This window comes from Miniopterus schreibersii (assembly GCF_964146895.1).
Source record: "Miniopterus schreibersii genome assembly, chromosome: 22".
NCBI classification, from domain to species: Eukaryota; Metazoa; Chordata; class Mammalia; order Chiroptera; family Miniopteridae; genus Miniopterus; species Miniopterus schreibersii.
This window is the reverse complement of record NC_138124.1, coordinates 2,289,636-2,307,751: the sequence shown is the minus strand read 5'-3', so window position 1 is coordinate 2,307,751 and position 18,116 is coordinate 2,289,636. Positions and strand designations below refer to the sequence as shown.

At 46.8% G+C, this 18,116-nt stretch overlaps 1 protein-coding gene and 1 pseudogene across 2 annotated transcripts in view; one reads left to right on the top strand and one right to left on the bottom strand.

Moving 5' to 3' along the window:
* LOC308550587 (small ribosomal subunit protein eS4 pseudogene) overlaps positions 1 to 4,985 on the bottom strand; it is a 31,372-nt pseudogene extending 26,387 nt beyond the window's left edge. The window contains exon 1 of the transcript in view: positions 4,852 to 4,985. The product of the transcript in view is annotated as a small ribosomal subunit protein eS4 pseudogene (transcript). The remainder of the gene's footprint in view (positions 1 to 4,851) is intronic.
* Positions 1 to 18,116, top strand: part of TJP1 (tight junction protein 1) — a 135,902-nt gene that overhangs the window by 50,168 nt on the left and 67,618 nt on the right. The gene's annotated exons all lie outside the window — the stretch shown is intronic.

The following is an 18,116-nucleotide window of genomic DNA, read 5'->3' as shown; positions in this document are numbered from 1 at the left end:
CCCTCCTATAGCTTGTCCAGTTTCCTCAGGGGTAACATTTTACAGATCGCAGCGGAGTCTCTCAAGGCCTGAGGGCTCTCAGGTGGCCCTGGGGAACCGCCCTTAGGGTGAGCAGCTGAGGCCTGTGGGCGACAGCCACTCGAGTGAGCCCCTTTCCTAGGGAACCCGCCAGCCCTGTCGAGCCTTCGGATGAGCAGCCCTGGCCAGCGTCTTGACTGCGACTTCTGAGAGCCCTGGAGCCAGAGCCACTCAGCTCAGCTGCTCCTGGATCCCTGCCGTTTACCAACCGTGTGAAACCATAAGGTCACTGCCTTAAGTCGAGTTGGCCATTGAACAGCATGAGGGCCGGCTCGCTGGCCCCCTGCGCAGTTGAAAATCCACAGGAAACTTTGACTCTCCCCAGACTTAACTACAGTCCCTCGATATCCGCAGGACACCCTGCAGATACCAAAATTTTCAGATGCTCAAGTCACTTCTAGGGAGCGGCGTAGATCAATGCATTTGTGGGTTCCCAATGGTGGGTTGAAAATCCTGGTTTTGATCCACAGCTGACTGAGGCTGCAGATGTGAAATCCGGGGCTGCAGAGAACCACTGTCTGTGTGTTGGAGAAAATCTGCATTTAAATGGACTCGTGCTGTTCAGACCTGTGTCACTCAACTGTAATACACGGAGCATTTCATAGCATGTGGCTCTGCACACAGGAAGGCCTAAAAAATATTTACTCATTTCTCCAAAAAGCATTTATTTGAGTAAGGAATTTATATGTTTTCGGATGCTCTTCTGTGACCCCAACCCTGCTCTCCCCTCCTCATACCTTTTTCTAGGCCTGACGTTCGTGAACCTGGCTCTTTAAATCGCCATGGTTCCAATTTATCTTTTTAACATTTATCGGGACTGAGCGAAGGGACTGGTTTTCTTACTCCCTCTGTGTCTCCTCGCCCCCTTTCATCCGGGTTTACCTGACCTGTGTTTCATTCCATCGGGGCTCCGAGATCAAGTCAGCAAATGTGAGCACAAACTCTTATTGACCAAAAGCCTCCTAAATGCGCTCGGCCACGCTCCACACGGCTGCCTGTAGCAATGAAAAGTCCTCTTCGGCCCGGCCGGCGTGGCTCAGGGGTTGAGGGTCCAACCCATGAACCAGGAGGTCAGGGTTCGATTCCCGGTCAGGGCACAGGCCCGGGTTGCGGGCTCCTGGATCCCCAGCAGGGGGCGAGCAGGAGGCAGCTGATCAATGACTCTCATCATTGATGTTTCTCTCTCTCTCCCTCCCCCTTCCTCTCTCTGAAATCAATAAAAAAATATTTTAAAAGTATCTAAAAAGAAAGGAAACTGTGCTAATGTAGTATGGTTTTCTTAAAAAAAAAAATGTCTTCAGTTATTGTACTTTTTTCTTGAAGCCTACCATGCAAATGTAGTGCTTTGTCTTTATTTTAGTTTCCCTCTTTAGCTTTGTGTGCTTGTCACCTGCCTGGATTGTCACCTCCTTACAGATACGTCAGAGTCCCAGTCGGTTTCTGGGTTTCCTCTACTGTCTCTGGGGCTCCTGTCCTTCTGGAATTTCAGGCAAGACCAGTTAGACTTAGCTGGAAAATCCATCTGTGGATAGATCCCAGGATCTGTTTAAAGTTCAGGGGAGACGGAGAGAAAGGAGGCGCATCCCGACCAATATTGCCTCTGTCCCTGTGTGTTTAACATTCCTATAGCTAGTGTCACTTTAGTGAGATATAGGACGGGCGATAAATACCTGTGGAAATGCTCATGTTCCGTTGTAAGACCTTAGGAAAACATTAAAAACTGGTTGAAGCCCGGCCCCTGTGTCTCAGTTGGTTGAGCGTCGACCCGGGAACCCAGAGGTCGCTGGTTCGATTCCAGGTCAGGCCACATGCAGGGGCAGCCGACGGATGTTTCTCTCGCATCGATGTTTCTCTCTCTCTCTCTCTCTTTCTCCCCCACCCCCCTCCACTCTCTCTGAAAAGCAATGGAAAAACATCCTCACGGAAGGATTAACAAAAAACAAAACCAAAAAATATTATAAGAGACCACAAATTCCAATTTGATGCTCAATCATATCTTAAATTATGCTCACGATTGTATTTCTCAGTGACAAATACCGCTTTCCCACTGGCTCACAGGCCTTGAAAATCCGTGAAGGACAAGGGCTGTGTTTTGACTTTTTAAAAATCTTGAGGTTTCACTGGTCCTGCTACTTGTGGCTGGAAAGTTGAGAGACGGGTCAGGACCTCATAGCTCACCCAGGACAGAACATCGCTCGGTCAGACTCACTGCACGCAGAGCAAGCTGGAATTAGCCAGAAAGTAAAATTACAGCATACACAGAAATGCAACCATTTTATATTTTGCTTATACCGTAACTCCAATTAAATGGTAACTAAGTGTTGCAAAGTATACCTCCCGGAGGGTGGGTCCCGTTTTAATGAGTAGTTCAGGATCCTGTCCCATCAGCAGATAGTTTGTACACAAGTATAAATTATTTGCGGTGGGTTAAATATTTTGGCTGAAATATCCCCCATCCCACCCTTCTGCTTGGTCAGCTTTTTGTCTTGAACTAGCCAGACTCAACCTCAGACCCCATGGGGATGCTGGGCTCAGCGCCCAACCATCAAGGTTAAGATCCAGCCCTCCAGCCCTGGCCGGTTGGCTCAGTGGTTAGCGCGTCAGCCCGCAGACTGAAGGGTCCTGGGTTCAATTCCAGCCAAGGGCACGTACCTCGGTTGCAGGCTTAGCCCCATGTGGGGTGCATGTAAAAGGCAACCAGTTGGTGTGTCTGCCACATCGATGTTTCTTTCTCTCTCTCTCCCTCTCTCTCCCTCTCCCCCTCCCTCTCCCTCTCCCTCCCCCCCTCCCTCCCTCCCACACTCTCTGAAAAGAATATCATGGACAGAATATCATCCAGTGATGATTAAAAAAAAAAAAGATACAGCCCTCCAGGCCAGTGGGGAGCCTGCCCGGCTTGCCCCACCTCTCAGCAACCTTAGGCAGCCACATTCCCCCTTTGTGGGCTCTTCTGTTTTCTTTCTTTGTTAATCCTGTTTTGTATCCCCTCAGGGGTGGGGATCGAACCTGCAACCCAAGTACCTGCGCTAGACTGGGAATCGAACCCGAGACCCTTCGGTTCCCAGGCCAGCGCTCTAACCACTGAGCCACATCAGCCAGGGCCGTAGTTTTTAATTTCTGAGCTGAGAACAAAGTGGGGACATGGCAGAGAAAGGGGGAGAGGAGACAGGGCCGTTTATCTCTTTCGGAAGCATCTCTCCCTGATCCTTTTCAGTGAACACAGCCGGGGAAATGTCCAGCCGGAGCCGGCGAGAGGGGCCATCCGATCCTGCAGGTGCTCCGGGACGGTCGATCACTAAGGTGACACGCTGACCTTTGCCTGGGAGTGTCCTGATTCGAGCACTGACAAGCCTGTGTCCCCGGAAGCCACTCCCTGAGACACAAAAAGCCCTGGCTTCTGGGGATGGGTCCTGAAGGTTGGGGGGAGGGGGAAGGAACAAAACCCATAAGGTCGCCCCACCCTCTGCAATCAGGGACTGAGAGCCTTGTTGAGTTAGCGTGGAATGGGCCCTGCTCAGGTCATTATCTCTGCAGTCACTGTCGCTGTTTTCACCCCGACCGCTGATGGCATGTATGATTCACAGGCAACAAAAATGTATCATCCGTCATTGCGTCACTCCCAGCAAGGTGATGTCCGTGTGTGCTTAAGGGCGTTGTCACCATGAGCGTGAAGAATCCACCTTTGGCGTGGTCTGTGGTTCCTGATTGCGCTCTGTACCAAGAGAGTTCAAATGTTAACATTGTGAGGATTCTGATCATGTTTTCTAAGAATTCAGATAATGGAAATGAAAACTGTTAGAATAGCAATGCCAGCCTGGCCCAGACCTCCCTGGAAAAGAAGGCCATTTGGCTGGGACACTTAAATGACAGGTACAAGATGCATACAACTGCCAGGCCGGTGCTGCTCAGTGGTTGAGAGTTGACCCATGACCCAGGAGGTCGGGGTTCGAGTCCTGCTCAGGGCACAGGCCCGGGTTGTGGGCTCCTGGATCCCCAGCAGGGGGCTCGCAGGAGGCAGCCGATCAATGACTCACCATTGATGTTTCTCTCTCTCTCTCCCTCTCCCCGTTTCTCTCTGAAATCAATAAAAACATATTTTTTAAAAAGATGCATACAACTGATTCGGGGAGGTCAATGACCAAAATAGAGCATGATACATAACATACAGATCAGAGGTTAGAACTGGAAAAGGCGGTGGGGAAGCTCGTAGGGAGACCGAATCTCACTGCTTTGGGCTGAGATAGGCCTAAATGGAATTTCTAAATGGATCAAGAGGTTTTTCATCCCTAAAAAGACACCCAGACCCAGGGGAAGCCAGCTTCCCTGGACTGACCTTGGCATTGCCACCTGGATGCATCACAGTTTCGTTCCCCTGCTGCTCTATGAACCTCAGTCAAGTTGCATTTCCTGAGCCGGAGGCTGCGATGAAGTGCCCTGTGGGCAGACGGGGAAATCTGGGTGTTAGATGTGCTGTCCCCATGACACAGAGCTGACTGTGCCATCTTATCAGCCACCTGCTGTCTGTGTTCAGCGATGCCTCAGATAGATCGTGGCAGCAAACACGTTCTGCCCAGCTATTCAGTATTTTGATTAGGAATTGACATTTCAAATCATCTTGATTTTATTTATTTATTTTAAAGAGTTTTTTTAGGGAGAGGAAACGAGAGGGAGAGAGAGAAACATGGATTTGATCGGCTGCCTCCTGCATGCCCCACCCCAGGGTTCCAGCCTGCAACCTGGGCCTGGGCCCAGACCGGGAATCGAACCGGCGACCTTTCGGTCCACTGGGCGATGCCCAACAAACTGAGCCACACCAGCCGGGGCTCAGTCAACTTGATCTGAATGAAGATTTTCATGAAAGTTTCAAAAAGGCGCACCTCGTACAAGATGCCCTTGAAAGGGATCATGGTTGGTTTACCTGCGACATTGAGGTTCTCATAATACAAGTTTCTGGTCAGTTTTTAGTTTCTTCAAAATGCGCACAACACCAATGAGATGTTTGAATTTACTGAAGTGGAAGGAGGTGGGCTCCTTAGCACATGTGCCTCCAAGGGGACGTCATTGTTGTCAGCTGTGAAATGATAAAATGCTGGCCTGCTGTGAAATCATATTTTCAAAGGGTGGGACAAAAGGAGTGTCCTTCCGCAATTTGGAAATACACTGAGGGTGAGCTTGGAGAAAAGTATGGACCCTTCTGTGCTCTTTCCTCAAAACTGTTTCATGATCTCTGCCGAGGCCGTGAGAAGCCTCTGTGTGCGGTGATTTATCTGAGTCGTCTAATATTGCATTCAGGCTGCGGTAAACGCTCACAGGGTGATAAAATGACTCATTGTTTTGAAATGACTGCTTCAGGTTTTTAAAACGTCACCAGAAAAGGGCAGCCGCGTTCAACAGGACTATCTCAACCAAACTAGAACTCAGATCTCACAAGCTCGAGTCGCATCTTGGCTTCAAAACTGTTCTCCCTGCAAAAGAGAGGTTTCCCTTGTCTACTCGATGTCTTAAAATGAGAGACAGACTTAAATGTAAAACTACAGACCGTCTAGAAAAGAACATAAGAGAAAATCGCCAGGACTGAGAACTGGGCTAAGAGCTCTCCCTTTAGACTTGACACCAGAAATGCAGTGCATGGGAGGAAAAATCGATATATTGGAACTCATTAAAATTAACGGCCTTTTCTCTGGGAAAAAGCCTGTTGAAAGAATGGAAAGACAAGCTATAGATTGGGAAAAAATATTTCCAAACCACATTTCCAACAAAGTCCTTGTATCTAGACTACAGAAAGAACTCTCAAAGCTCAATAATAATATTAATCATAATAAAAGTCCTATTAGCAAGTGAACAAAAGACAGACATTTGACTGAACAGGACATACAGGTGGCAGATAAGCCCATGAAAAGCTGTCCGACATCATTGGACAGAAGAGAAATGCACGTTAAAACCGTGAGCTATCGCCCTGCTTGGCCCAGTGCTCAGAGTGCCTGCCTGCGGACTGAAGGTCTCAGGTTCGATTGCGGTCAGGGATTATTTAAAACAAAAACTGAGATATCACTACACACCTATCAGAATGGCTAAAGTGAGACGTGGCGATAACACCAAGTGCTGACAAGGCTGCAGAGTCTCTGGATGGCTCGCACGTTGCTGGCAGGAACGTAAAATGGTGCAGCTCTGCTGGAAAGAGCTTGGCAGCTCCTTCCCAGACTAAAAATGACTTTACGATAGGACTCAGCACTTGAATTCTTGGGCATTTATCCCAGGGAAGTGAGGAGTTATCGTCAGGATGTGCACACAGATATTCACAGCAGTTTTTCAGTCATGATAGCCAACAGCTGGAACCTACTCAGACTCTTCCAGTGGGTGATGGTTACGTGGCGGTGACTCCAGGCAGTGGAATACTACTGAGCCACGAAGAGGAGGGGCCACTGGCACATGCAGCGACTCGCATGAGCCTCAAGGAAGTTGTGCTGAGTTGAGAAAGCCAGTTCAAAAAGGTTACACACTGTGGGATCGCAACTGTGTCATACTGGTGAGGTGATATAATTATAGAGATGGAAAGGGGATTAGTAGTGCCCGGGGGTTAGGGGTCAGGGAGGGAGAAGGTGGGTGTGGCTGTGAAGAGGGAACATGAGGGAGCCTCGTTGAGTATCTTGGTGGCGGTGGTCATGGGGGTTGCCCAGGGCTACACTGTGGTAAGTCGCCTAGAGCTACACACATGCACACACGCATGCACACACTCACAAATGCACGTGTGACGGGTGAAATCCGAATGCAGCCTTTGGATCACCCCAGGGTCAGTGTCTTGGCTTCCACATTGCCCTAGAGTCGAGCAAGGAGCTAACGTCGGGGAGGCCGGATGGAGGGGCCAGGGGACGGCCTGCCCATTTCTCTGCAACTTCTCCTAAGTCAATAATTGTCTCAAGGTAAAAACTTGTGTAGAGCAGTGGATGCTTTAGACGTGGACAGCCTGGGTGATTGCTCTGTAGGTGCAGACGGACCCATTAATGGACAAGCGTGTGGACACCCAGCGGGTGCACATTTTTGGAGCGGTGGAAATGAATTCCCCCAAGTCCAGACACCTTCCCTGGCCAATGAATGGAATGACAAGCACCCCTGCTCAGAGGGGATCTTTAGCTTAATGTCACCACATGGCATCGGAGCAGGGTCAGGTGGGTTTCAGAGGAGCAGAGCGCATGTTACATGTGACTGTATTCAGTTCCGCCGCCACATCAGGAAAGGAAGGGGGACTGGGTGGCTGCAGGCGGTTCGGAGAAGTGTTACTGCAAAAGGCAAAGACAGAGGAAGACTCTTCTGTGCCACGGAGCGGAGAGAAACAGTGTTGTCATTATTTTATGTGTGTGCGGTGGTTAAACAGCGGTAATATCTAGTTAATTAGCCCCGTTGGATTTATAGTTTTCTTTTAAGAAGTCTTATATCTGTATATCTTAAAAATACACAGTACAAAGCCTACACGTGTAAGTGTCCAATAAATCATTTTTTTTAAAAGATAAATAGTTTTATCAGAAGCTAGAAAGAAACATTAAAAAATAGTGTTGGCCCAGCCAGTGTGGCTCAGCGGTTGAGCATCGGCCTAAGATCCAGGAGATCGGGGTTCGATTCCCGGTCAGGGCACAGGCCCGGGTTGTGGGCTCCTTGATCCCCAGCAGGGGGCAGCCGATCAATGACTCTCATCATTGATGTTTCTCTCTCTCTCTGCAAAGCCATGGGAAAAATATCCTCGGGTTAGGATTTAAAAAAAAAAAAAAAAAAGGTGTGTCCAAAAATATGTTATTCCGTATTATTTCCCCTTCTGTTACACAATTATTATTTCAGCAGAGCAACAATAGAACTAGTTGATTGTGGCCATCAGTAGTAACAGGACTAAGTAAACAATGTGTGAGAAAATACATTTTTAAAAAATATTTTTATTGATTTCAGAGAGAGGAAGGGAGGGGGGGAGAGAGAGAAACATTGATGTGAGAGAGACACATGGATCAGGCACCTCCCGCACATGCCCCGACTGGGGCCCAGGACCGAGCCTGCAACCGGGGTACATGCCCTTGACCAGGAATCGCACCCAGGACCCTTTAATCCACGGGCCATAGGTATGTGAGCCAAACACATACCTATGTGTTTGGGCTGCACATACCTATTTTTTACGTTAAAGCAGTAGCACATGTATAATTACTTATATATTATTATTGCTGTGTCCTGGGTTGACTCTCCAAAAGCTGGTCATTTATGAATAATTTCCCTTCACAGTAGTGGAAGCAGCAGAGGTTAAGTCCCGCCGGAGCTGTTCCCCGAGGTGGGTGGGGATGGAAAGCACCGACCTGCTCCTGTGTTTATTTACTCCACCTGTCACCGCAGTGGGAGGTAGGACCCACGTGGGTGGTATTTTCCCCTCAGCAGCAGAACATTCCGCTCCTGGTGCCACACGCCCAGTATATTCTTGTAACCCTGACATGGCATCAGACCTCACCAAGCAGGAGTGAGAGTAAAGAAGTAAGATGTTAAAAAAAAACACCTGAGCCCGGCCGGTGTGGCTCAGTGGGTGGGCATCGTCCTGGGCACCGAAAGGTCGCAGGTTCAGTTCCTGCTCAGGGCACGTGCCCGGGTTACAGGTTCAGTCCCCAGCCGGGTGCTCGCAGGAGGCCGCGTGTCAGTGCTTCTCTCTCGCGTCAATGTTTCTCTCTCTCTCCAAAATCAACACAAGCAAAAAGAAACACACCAAAAAGCCTAAAACATCTTTTAAAAGAAATTGTCTCTGGCACAGAATAAGAGATCCTGTAAATCCGTGTTAAATAGATGGGAAAGGAATGAACGAGTGGAAAGTGGGCTGTGCTGGCAAATGCTCCAGTCCAGCCAGAGACTCTCTCTTATCTAAAAAAGGAATTTAGATTCGCACACTTTTGGGTGTTTCCCACATTTTTTTAATTTGACTTGCATTGATTATATGTGTAAGAATATCACGTTTTATTCTATTTTAGGCCCCGGTTTCTTGCTGCCTTCAGGATATCAGAGAAATGGGTCTGGCTTTGTGGAAATGTTTCCACACAATCGCCAGGAAGCCACACCCTTTCCACACGCACACTCGCCCTCACACGCACTTACCCTTAGCTGGGTTTCTGTGTGGTTTTCACTCGCCCAGCTTTTCTACACCTCTTCATTTTCATGTAATGTGCACTCCCTAATGGAAGGATTAATCACATTTAAATTAGACCTTTTCCCAGAGACAAAGCATATAGTTTTATAATATGCATCTTCCCCAAATCTGCAATATCTACAAATAGCCACATCCCACACTGGCCTCAGAGTGTCAGGGATGCAGAAGACCTCCAGCTTTTGACTATTTAGAGGCCTGAAGGTTATGGCTAGAAAGGGCCTTATAATTAATCCACCTGCCCCCCCATACACACCCACCAGCCCCCCACGGGTCCCCACTTCTGTTGCGCCCATGAGAAACCCTTCACCCCAGAAGACCTTTCCCACGCTGTCTCCTCGTGTTCTCTTTGAAGCCTTTACCATCTGTGTCCACAATTTGTTAACCAAAGAGAACATTTATTTTAGTGTTAGGGAGAGTGTTAATGAATCTGATGGCTTTTCCTCAGCTCTTTCTGTTGCCCTTTCAAAAAAAAAAACACAAAAAAACCCCACGAGAAGGCAGGTACTGGCAGGGGCAGGAGATCAAAAGTGCTCCCCCAGGCCCTGGCCGGGTGGTGCAGTGGTTAGAGCATCGTCCTGCTAGGCCAAGGTTGCAGGTTCAACCCCAGTCAGAGCACATGCAGGAGTCAGCCAATGAATGATCAATAAGTGGGGCAGCAAATCGATGTTTCTCTCTTGCTCCCTTCCTCCCTCTCTCTCTATAAAATCAATCAATCAGTAAAAAATTTTTTAACAATGCTCCCGCAGGCGAGGGGCCCTCGGGTGTCCTGGGTTCTGCCGCCCCATCCTCCAGCCCCGTCACCCGTCTTCACGTGTCCCCTTCAAGTTGAGTGTCACCAATGGTGAAGCTGCCAGTTTTTCTGAGCTTGAAAGTCCGTCCTCCCCGAATACTATACGTAATGATCGTTCTGTGCTGTGAAACCTTGTTCAACAAGGTGAATCTCAAACCCGTAGCCCAAAAGGCATTTGCAACATTAGCTCGGTAAGAGTTTGTTCATTCAAAACAGTATGAAATATGGCCGTTTACTTGCAAGATTCTTGTGTTTTAAAAATGTGTTTACAAAGAATTGTACTGCTCTTTTAAAATGATAAATGGAGACGTGGGATCACTTTGCATGTAAATATGGGTGGCATTTGTGCAGACAGTAACTCTAACTTACAGAAAATTGCCATTTGCCTCAAAAATTAGAGTATCAATTTAACTTTAAAATATGTCCAAGTAAATACCCCGTTATGGAGAAACATTTAACTCTTGAACGTTTCTTTGGCAGGTTACAGTATTTCGCTAATGAGACTAAAATGAGCTACACAGTCCTTGGGAGGATTATTTTTAAAGCTGTGGGGCTCAGCTAAATCGATCAGCATAATATAAAGTCTAATATTTTCTTTTAGTGAAAAAAATACCTTGGCTCAGTAGTTAGAGCATCAGCCTGTGCACTGAAGGGTCTTGGGTTCGAATCCCAGCCAAGGGCACGTACGTGGGTGGCAGGTTTGATCCCCGGCCCCCATCAGGGCTCATGCAGGAGGCACCCCATCCTCACATCAATATTTCTCTCTCTCTCTTTCTCCCCCCCCCCCCACTGCCCCCTCCACTGTCTCTAAAATTCAATGGAAAAAATATCCTTGGGTAGGATTAACAGCAACAAAGAAATACCTTGGCTAAAGCAAACATAGTGCAGGGACTTCTGTGTAGGTTCCCCCCGTGGCAGTCTAAACCCTAATTAATCTAGCTGATGCCTGGCTCCGGCATTAGCAGGTAAACAGTGAGGTCAACAGGACATGCGATTTGTCCTTAGAGGGCAAGGGCGCAATCTCCCCTCTTGGGAAGTGTCCCGGATGTGCTCGTGGGGGCGCTAGGGGAGCCCCAGCTGTGGCCCTTAGGGGAGGGGGCTCAGCCTGACTCCCACAGGAGGCGTGTGCTCTGTGCCCGGGCTCCCTGGGTTGCAGGATGGTTTCAGGGAAGAAAGGCAGGGCCATGTGCCAGCCAGCCCAGGGACCTGTCACAGTTGGCCAGAGCAGCGCCAGAACTTTTTAGAACCGAAATAAGAATTTAAAACAGGTCTGCAGAGGCCGTGCCCCACGCCTGCCTCTATCAGTGGAGTAACTACTTGGCTTCACAGCCCTTCCTGTACCTACAAAAGGACGCGGCCTACCGCAGCTTCCAGTCCCTTGAGAGCAGTGTCCACAGGGACCTTTTCCCATCCAGAGCCCCCCAGAGTCCAGGCCGTACCCCACGCCACTGAGAAGCTAATCTTTTGCATGTGTCTATGGTACTCCTACAGGCTTAGCTCCCGTATCAGTTTGCCCTTGTCAGACTTAAAAAGCAGTCCTGAGCCCTGGCTGGTGTGGCTCGGTTGGTCGAGCAGCGTCATGTGCACCGAGAGGTCCCCAGTTCAGTTCCCGGCCAGTCCTCAGGAGGAGGCGGGCAGGAGGCAGCTGACCATTATTTCTCTCTCTCTAAAAATCAATAAAAACTTTTTTTTTTTTTTTGCAAAAGAAAAGCACTCGTGATTTTGCAGGCCAGCAGCTCGGGCTCAGGTCAGCTGAGTGGTCCTTTCGCTCCACTTGCCTGGGCTCACTCGTGCTAGTGCAGCTGGCCTGTGGCTTGGCCAGGGCTGGATGCTCTAGAATTTCCTCCTCATGTGTCTGCGGATTGGCAGACCTGTGGCCAGGGCATTTCGTTTCTTTTCCACGTGATCTCTCAGCAGGCTAATCCGGGCTCCTTCCCGAGGGGGTCCCTGGGGTCATGGCAGCAAGAGAGAGCAGGCCCAGGCCCAAGCACTTTTCATATTTGTGTCGTATTTGCCCTCTAACCAAAACAGGTCACGCTGCTGCTTAGATTCCAGAGATGGGAGAGAAAAAAAACTCCAGTTCTTTTATTAAAAATATGTTTTTATTGAGAGAGAGGGAGGGAGAGGGAGAGAGAGAAACATCAATGATGAGAGTCATTGATCGGCTGCCTCCCGCACACCCTGTGCTGGGGATCGAACCCACAACCCGGGCCTGTGCCCTGACCGGGAATCGAACCCGTGACCTCTTGGTGCGTGGATGACATTCGATCCACTGACCCACACCAGCCGGGCAAAGGACTCCATCTCTTGATAAGAAGAGCTGCAATGTCGCATTGCAACAGGACATCCAAGCAGGATGGCAAGAGTTTCTGAGTTCCTTACAATCTGCCTAACCTTGCCAACAGGAATATTTGTTTTCATTTTTTTTAAATGATAAAAATTGCAAATGTACACCAAAGTAGGCAAAGTAATACAGTAATTCTCCCATGTACCCATCCCCTGGATTCACCAGCCTTCAATATTTGGCTACATCCATTGCCTCTATTTTTTAGCTTTTCTCCTGGCAGAAGTATTTTAACGCCAATCACAAGTGTCTTCCTGTCCCAGCTCTGTTTGTTTCAATGTGCATCTTGTAGAAATAGTTACCTTCCTTACGTAGCCCCAGTGCCATTCTCACATCTCGATATCATCTAATCCACAATTCAGCTTCTCCAGTCGTCTCAAAACTGCCCTTTTACAGTGGACAGAACTGAAAAGGAAGCCGCCCCATAAAGCCCATAGCAGCCCCAACTTGCTCCTCTCTTGTGTGTTTGTTTTTTATTGTTTTGAAAACTGGGCTCATTTCCACAGTTAGAACCCCCCCACACTCTGTGGGGTCATCTCACCCCCGCCGGCATCTCCTGTGCGTGTTTACAGAAGTGAGCCCCGCAGGCTGGTGCCATTCCCGGTCCCCCTTGGGGACAGCGCCCTTCGCAGAGAGACCTGTGTGCTTCCGGACGCATCGTCTGAGCGTCTGCTTGTCTTTGAGTGATGCTGGTGATCAATGGGTTGATTGATCCCTGCCTGCCTGCAAGGCAGTTCACACAAAATATATCCTTTCCTTTCCACCCGCAGCTCGCAGAGCGAGGAGCTGGCCCCGGGTTCTGCGCGGGCCCCTCGGGCCTCAGTTGTTTGGGGGGCTCCTTTCTTAACTGTCTTTTTTGTTACTATTACGAGTTGATGCGTTTTAGATGTTCAGGGGGTTTTAATCAACTGCATTTTTTTTTTTTTTTTGAGGCTCAGATGGTTTCATCTTGGGCCAGTGGGACTCCGTGGTGACTTCTGCCTCCCTCTGATGTGTTATCTTGGAGGAATTCCTTGCTTTCTGGCGCCAGATACCCCAGGACAGGCCTGGGTACTTCTTGCTCCGTTTCTGGCGGGAACCACATGGGAGCTGGAAGTGCTGGTTGCTGTTCAGTTTTCATTATTTCGAGCACTTTTCACTGGCAGGAGCTAGGAAACAGAGATATCCGTATGGAATTTTTTGTGTGCCTTGTTTTGTTTTCATCTTTCTACTGATTTTTCAACAAATTAGAATTGTAAACTTTTATCTGCTTTGATTTTTACACATTTTTTCTTTTCTCTTAAATGGAAAATCTTGGTTCCTAGCAATGTTAACATACACTAGTATGTGTTGGTGTATTAACTTTTACTAGTGTAAAAACATATAACATTAGCATTATTAGCATACACTGTATATATGTGCTAACATGTAATATTAGCATTATTAGTTTAAATTGTTACATTTTTATGTAACTTTGAAACTATTATAGACATAATGTAATAATGCTAACATGATAAATTGTTATATGTTAATGCTAATATCAATATATTAGTTAAGACACTTATCTATAACAGCTAATAATTATATATTAGTTAAAACTAATGAATCTATAGCAGTTTATATTACTTAATGCGCACACACATATATCACGATTTCAAAGTAATAATGGTAATATTACCAACAGACCAGTGAATGAAATTTAAGATTTCTTTGCAGCGCTATTTTCCTTAGGATACATTCATAGGAAGACTGATTAGCCACAGCACTTTGTGGAGGACTCACTGGTAATAATTTTACCCTGTATGTGAGGTCAGCAACTTACTGTGTATTTTCTTGCTTTGTTTTCAGGTTTTACAAATTGCCTTTTCCCTTGATTTCCTTTATTTTTAAAAAAAACATGTAACGCCTTTTTCTGTCTCCAAAGTCAAAACTGTATCATAGAATAATCTAGAAAAGTCTCATATTATCAGTGTCCTCCCCCCGTTCTGAATGTAACTCCTGTGATTTGTTTAGTTTTCTTTCCAATGCTTCTTTTGCAAATAAATGTATATCTTTTTTCCCCGTTTAAAAATTATCATAAATAGAAAAATGTATTTATTACTTTATAAATGGAGTTCAACTAACTTTTCTATATTTTGCTTTAAAAGACCATTTTTATAATTTTTTTTTCACAAACACAAACATCATAGAAAGAAAATCAGCTTCTTTTAAGGACTCTCTGCCACACCCCCCCCCCATTTCTCTTTCCCTCCCTCTCTCTCTCTCTGTCTCATCCCATGGGTTTGGTACAGCCTGTCACCTGGGAAGGGAAAACAGTTTCCAAACTAAATGGAAGTTGATAGATTTCTTCTGATCTCCACTTACTGTTTGAGGCTGAGAAATACCCACAGCAGTCCTTTCACAAAGATGAGTCTTAGGAAAAAAAGTTCTTGAACATAATTAGAACTGTGAAAGTCCACCTGTACCCTGTGGCATATCATTTTTGTCTACCAGATGGGCAAAAATATAAAAGAGTAATATTATCAAGTGTTTATGTGTGGGGGCGGCAGGGTAAGTTAATCTGATATTCTTGGAGGGCAAGTTGACAGTATTAGTTAAATTTTTTTATTTTAAATAAGTACATACCTCAATCCAAAATATTCCTTTTTGGCTGTCTCTCCTAGAGAAATACGTGCACAGTTGCACAAGAAAGGCACACAGAAGTATTTTCATTGCAACATCGTAATATCAGTCACCTTAGATGAACTACAGTGAATGCATATGATGCAATACTACTGGCCAGTCATTTCTGAATGATGACGTCGATTTTCACTGGTTGACGTAACCTCCAAGACAAAAATATTATGTGAAAAAAATAATTGTAAAATAGTAAATGTAATCTATCATTTGTTTTTTTAAATGCATATATTCCTATATATCAGACATACACATTTCTCCTCCCCTCTCTCCCCCCCATATACAGGGTGTCCCCAAAAAAGTCCCCCCAAAATGTATACACACTTAAGAGCTGATAGCTCAATGCATGTTTCTTTCTTTTCAGATTTAACCCATTGGAATTAATAATTATTCAAAGTGTATATACATTTTTTGGTATATATGTAAATAAATACACAGACAGAAGTTGATCTGGAAATATACTCTGCATGTCTGTGCCTTAAAAAGATCTTCCTCATTTAATGTTATATGACTTTACTGGCAGAGGAAAACTCTGAATCAATTTATAGAATTTTAAATTTCCAACTACACCGAGTTACGGCATAGGAGTGAGATTAGGATTGCTTATTTTTGTTGTTGTCACAATGCTTTGATAAAATTCTCCTAATCCTAGTATTTTGTATATGTATTCTCTCTGGGACATAATCACGATGGTCTCACATTCTCTCACAATGTTATTATACTTCCCTTTTTCATTTTGTGCATAAACTCAGAGCTCACACCAGAAATAACAGAAACACGCTTTTCTGAGGATATTTTTCTGTAATGGAAACATAGCATATAAAACATTAACACATAACATGTGGCCGTGCATATAATTCTTCATTCGGTCCAGGCTGTTTTAATAAGTGATTCCATCGAAGACTTGCAAACATTTTGCACACTTGGTGTTTTTTTCTTTCTGAGCCGCAGACACCAAAAATCCCACAGGAAGTTGTCTTTGTAAGTGTTGTGGTTTTTCGTTTCCTGTTCAGTTTGCATGAGATGATCAGAAATAAGATAAAATTGTGCAATCGAAAGAGATTCCTGGTTAAACTTTTTAGACTCTAAATGAGAATCTCAAGTTTGCTTGGGTTTCTCCCTCGCTAGAAGTCCAGAGGCGCTATAGCCACTTTCATGTGCGAGCAATAAGGCTGTGGTGTAACTTGAACAATTTTTTTGGTGTTCAGGGAATAAATTCATTGCTAAAGGGGCAGCTGAGACTGTGCTCACCCCTTCTTAGGAAAGCACCTCCCCCAAAATAAACCAAAGGAATGCAGAGGTATTTTTAGTTTTTAACAACAGCGTTTTTACAAAGGATACAAACTTTCTCTGTCTCTTTGGAGCAAAGGAGATACATAAAACATACATTCTTCAGTTTAATTTAGATATAAATACCATTGAAAATGTTCAAAAGGATGCTGTGATTCATTGAAGTGTTTTTACTAATGTGATTTTTAAATCATAGCACTCTCAAGGTGGAATCTTTCGCTTGATTTTATGATTTTTTTAAACCATGGCAAAAGTAAAATAAACTAAAACGGTAACGAAATGTATCAGATCTTTGACAAGTCATTGTAACCCAGCCTTTAAATTATATACAGGAGACTTGATGGACAGTGACAAAGAGAAAAAGGGAAAGGTTTCAGTGCATTTGTAGGTAAGGCCCCTGGTTAGGTGCTATTAAAGACATATATATATATATATATATATATATATATATATATATATACACACACACACACACACATACCTGGGTGTAGGCGTGTTGTGCCAACTGTACATCTTATTCTGATAACGGGCAAGGCCTTCCACAACTGTTGTATAAAATAAAAAAAACCTCCCAAATTTATTTAAAAAAATAGCTTTTGCTCCTAATTTTATTCACATTCTGATAAGAATAAATAATACTTTGTCCAAAAACAAACAAAAAATGCACGTGACTTTTTTTTTAAAAAAAAAGCCATTTTAACCATTTCTCTGCAGCCGCGGGGGAATAAGTCTCGGATCCGCAGGATGCATTTTTCTTGTTCAGGGGGCTTCGGTTGCAAAATGGTCCTTTACACTGAAAATCTTCGCCGATATTTACGTGCGATATACAGATATTTATCGGTTATGTGATATTTACGTGCGATATACAGATATTTATCGGTGAAGATCAAGTTGATCTGTCCATGCCCGTGGAGTCTAAAGAGAACCCCGCCCCAGACAGCTTGAGGTCTGTGCGGTTTTCCCGCCTTGTGCGCCCTGCGGCTGTGTCCTGGGGAACTTCAAGGATGCTCTCCTGGGATGTTGCTGAGGACTGACCTGTGTGAAGGGCTTTACAGTTTACTGTTTCTCGCCTGTGTCTCGGTGTTGTATATTTTATCGGTATTTTATATTTCATCGTGGCGGGGAGTCTGAGGAACGGCGGGGTGCACTGCACGGAGGGGCTGCAGGCCTCCGCCCAGGCTGAGCCGGGGACCTGAGTGCAGAGCTGCAGGGCAGCCGGACCCCTGCACCACCCCAAGGGTGTCAGCATTTTTTAAGCAAAAAATATAGATACATTTCAGACCTGGCTAGCTGGGGCGGAGGGAGAGGGGCTTTGCATGTGTCCTGAGGCCTAACGGGAGCGACCCGAGGTCTCCCGGGCGTTGCTCCGGCTGCCGGCCGGTGCCCGCGACCCGGCTGCGGCGCTGGTGGGTCGCGGGTTTGCAGGGAGCTCGTGGGAGCCGGCGGCCCAGGGAAAGCCTCTCGCCGCCGGGGCGCAGCCCGGCCCGGGCCCTGCTGCGGGCCGGGGAGGACGCGCGGGCCGGGGGACCGAGCGCGCGGGGGCCTGCTCCTCGGGGGCCGTGCCCGCCGGACCCTGGACGACGACAAACAGGAAGGCGCGCGCCGGCGGAAACGCCCCGGCCCCGCGCTGCTTCGGAAACTGGCCTTTTCCTTCCGCGGCGGGGGTCGTCCTGCCGCAGGAAGCGGGCCCGGGCCGCTCGCCCCGCCCCCACCCGCCGAGGTCCCGCCCACCCCGCCGTGGTCCCGCCCCCATTCCATCCGTGGCCCCGCCCCACCCCGCGTAGGCCCCGCCCCCA